Source organism: Bos indicus x Bos taurus, chromosome X, assembly GCF_003369695.1.
Source record: "Bos indicus x Bos taurus breed Angus x Brahman F1 hybrid chromosome X, Bos_hybrid_MaternalHap_v2.0, whole genome shotgun sequence".
In the NCBI taxonomy this organism is placed as follows: Eukaryota; Metazoa; Chordata; class Mammalia; order Artiodactyla; family Bovidae; genus Bos; species Bos indicus x Bos taurus.
In genome coordinates, this window is record NC_040105.1 from 100,200,150 (window position 1) to 100,203,766 (window position 3,617).

General features: G+C 37.2%; 1 pseudogene; it reads right to left on the reverse strand.

The window, feature by feature from the left end:
• Nucleotides 1-368: 368 nt before the first annotated feature.
• LOC113888123 lies at nt 369-742 on the reverse strand (annotated as a pseudogene).
• Nucleotides 743-3,617: the final 2,875 nt, after the last annotated feature.

A 3,617-nucleotide genomic window follows, 5' to 3' on the forward strand; every position in this document is an offset into this window, starting at 1 on the left:
GACACATTTACCTACATTAAGCTGGATCCCCAAGGGGTACACACTATCAAGATTAAGATAAATCAGAACTAATTGGTCACCTCCTGATCCTCCAACCTAAACAGAGCAGAAGAAGGGAAAGGAAGGGGGATAAAATACTCCTGAGAAGATCTGTACCCTAGGAATATATGGCAGATTTGTACTCTAGGAATATATAGCATAGATAGTCAAAGAATTTGGCTTGATGTGATCCCCAACTTGAAAAGCCCCCAAAGCACAGCCAAAAGAAGGAAAGTACACTTATTACAAGTCTTGGAGAATCTCCACAAACAATTGTTCTTGATTTAATAAAGTTTTATTTTTCAAAATGTATAGTTGGTGGGACCTGTTTATAGATCTTCACCAGCAGTTGAGGCATCTCCACTCTTGGTGTTTCTGGTATAAGTTAGTTTGAGCTCTGTGCTTTGAAACCAGTTTTAAAAGTCCTTTACTAAGAAGCTCCGGAAGGGCTGCCCTGGCCAAGGAACTACAGATCTTGTTTCTCAGAGACCACAGCTGCAGTTTTAAGCTTGCGGTTGGGAACTTCCTTATAGAGTCTGTCATACGTTGCTCTGTCAAACAAATTGAGGTTATTGAGCTTATCCCAAAATTTGCCTTTGGACCACCTCTTCTTTTTGGCCTTGCCAAGTTTGTTCCCTGGGTCTTTGTCTTTCTTAGCTAGCTTTCTGGCATCTTTATTCTTCTTGTCATCCTTGAGTCTCATAGTGAAGCTTAGAGAGCGCTGCTGCCACTGCTGCCTTGTTAAGACATTGGACCCAAAGTCCACAAACAGTTTTTTTTAATATATTTATTTTAATTGGAAGCTAATTACTTTACAATGTTGTATTGGTTTTGCCATACATCAACATGAATCCACCATGGGTGTACATGTGTTCCGAAACCTGAACCCCCCTCCCACCTCCCTCCCCATACCATCCCTCTGGGTTATCCCAGTGTACCAGCCCCAAGCATCCTGTATCCTGTATCAGACCTGGACTGGTGATTCGTTTCTTATATGATATTATACATGTTTCAATGCCATTCTCCCAAATCATCCCACCCTCTCCCTCTCCCACAGAGTCCAAAAGACTGTTCTATACACCTTTGTCTTTTTTGCTGTCTCACATACAGGGTTATCACATACAGGAAATGATTACCATCTTTCTAAATTCCATATATATGCATTAGTATAGGGCTTCCCTTTATGGGGTCGCACAGGGTCGGACATGACTGAAGCGACTTAGCAGTAGTATACTGTATTGGTGTTTTTATTTCTGGCTTATTTCACTCTGTATAATAGGCTCCAGTTTCTTTTTTTTTTTTTTATTTTATTTTTAAACTTTACATAATTGTATTAGTTTTGCCAAATATCAAAATGAATCCGCCACAGGTATACATGTGTTCCCCATCCTGAACCCTCCTCCCTCCTCCCTCCCCACACCATCCCTCTGGGTCGTCCCAGTGCACTAGCCCCAAGCATCCAGTATCGTGCATCAAACCTGGACTGGCAACTCGTTTCTTACACGATATTTTACATGTTTCAATGCCATTCTCCCAAATCTTCCCACCCTCTCCCTCTCCCACAGAGTCCATAAGACTGTTCTATACATCAGTGTCTATTTTGCTATCTCATACACAGGGTTATTGTTACCATGTTTCTAAATTCCATATATATGCGTTAGTATACTGTATTGGTGTTTTTCCTTCTGGCTTACTTCACTCTGTATAATAGGCTCCAGTTTCATCCACCTCATTAGAACTGATTCAAATGTATTCTTTTTAATGGCTGAGTAATACTCCATTGTGTATATGTACCACAGCTTTCTTATCCATTCATCTGCTGATGGACATCTAGGTTGCTTCCATGTCCTGGCTATGATAAACAGTGCTGCGATGAACATTGGGGTACACGTGTCTCTTTCAATTCTGGTTTCCTCAGTGTGTATGCCCAGGAGTTGGATTGCTGGGTCATAAACAAATGGGACCTAATTAAAATTAAAAGCTTCTGCACAACAAAGGAAACTATAAGCAAGGTGAAAAGACAGCCTTCAGAATGGGAGAAAATAATAGCAAATGAAGCAACTGACAAACAACTAATCTCAAAAATATACAAGCAACTCCTGCAGCTCAATTCCAGAAAAATAAATGACCCAATCAAAAAATGGGCCAAAGAACTAAATAGACATTTCTCCAAAGAAGACATACAAATGGCTAACTAACACATGAAAAGATGCTCAACATCACTCATTATCAGAGAAATGCAAATCAAAACCACAATGAGGTACCATTTCACGCCAGTCAGAATGGCTGCAATCCAAAAGTCTACAAGCAATAAATGCTGGAAAGGGTGTGGAGAAAAGGGAACCCTCTTACACTGTTGGTGGGAATGCAAACTAGTACAGCCACTATGGATAACAGTGTGGAGATTCCTTAAAAAACTGGAAATAGAACTGCCTTATGACACAAACAGTTTTTTAAGGGTGATAACTGGTAAAACAGTTGAAGATAATCAGACACATAGGAAATTTTTTAAAAAGAGACATGGACAACATAAATTATATTAACTGGTAACTTTGATAAATATTATTACTAAGTCTGACTAATTAATTATGGGGTCCTCTCTCTGAATGCACAAATTGTGTTATGATGTAAATATCATGACCACTATCTTTACATTCCTCAATATAAGTAATAAATAAATGTTTTTAATAATTAAATATCACAGAAGTAGTTGCATGTTGTATACTTTTTAGTGGAGTGTTGAATATTAGTTATCAGAATTCCTTTGTTTAATTGTATGGAACAATGGTCTGCATTAGTATAAAATCTGATGTTTCTAAACAGACATCATTGATTAGTATATAAACAGATAGTTCCAGTAATAGTCATACAGAATCATTGTCTGAATTGTCTTTGCACTCCATAATATTCAGGTAATAGTAAAAGATAAATCTATTTTCCATTTTTTTAACTCCAATGTAGATAGAATAGAAAACAAAATCAAACAATTAAAGTGACAATAATGAAGCTTTCACTTAAATCTAAAGTGGTTACTATAGTAACTTAAAATTGGAGCATTATAATAGAAGTAGAATGAAAAGATAATTTCAAATGCTATATTAATCTTTTGAAATAGAGAAAGGGAGTTGCTGTTTGATATTTCAAAGAGACTAGATTGATGTTGAAGCTTCTAAGTAGACTGATTTTGTCTTATCTGCTTTATTTTTAATATTAATGTAAAAAAACTCTGACTGAAGACATTAACTTGGAGAGAATGGAATTGTTGGTTTTGCTCACATTGATCTCTCTAAGACTGATGACAATAACTTTCTATGAGTAACTTGTAATTATTCATGGGAATGGAGGGCAGATTGAGTGAAAAAGTGCTTTACACATGACCTAAAGGATGACATTTTTGATGCTTCTTTTCTACTTTCCCCATCATCAAGATAGAGATGCAGACACAGACGCAGGTATAACACAAAAGATTTAACTAAAGAGGGAAGGAGTTGGGATGAGTAAGGAACTGCATTCAGCAGGCCCCATATTGAAACCAACTGAGGTTGTATTGTATTGAGGTCACTTTAAAGTTAGTGCTA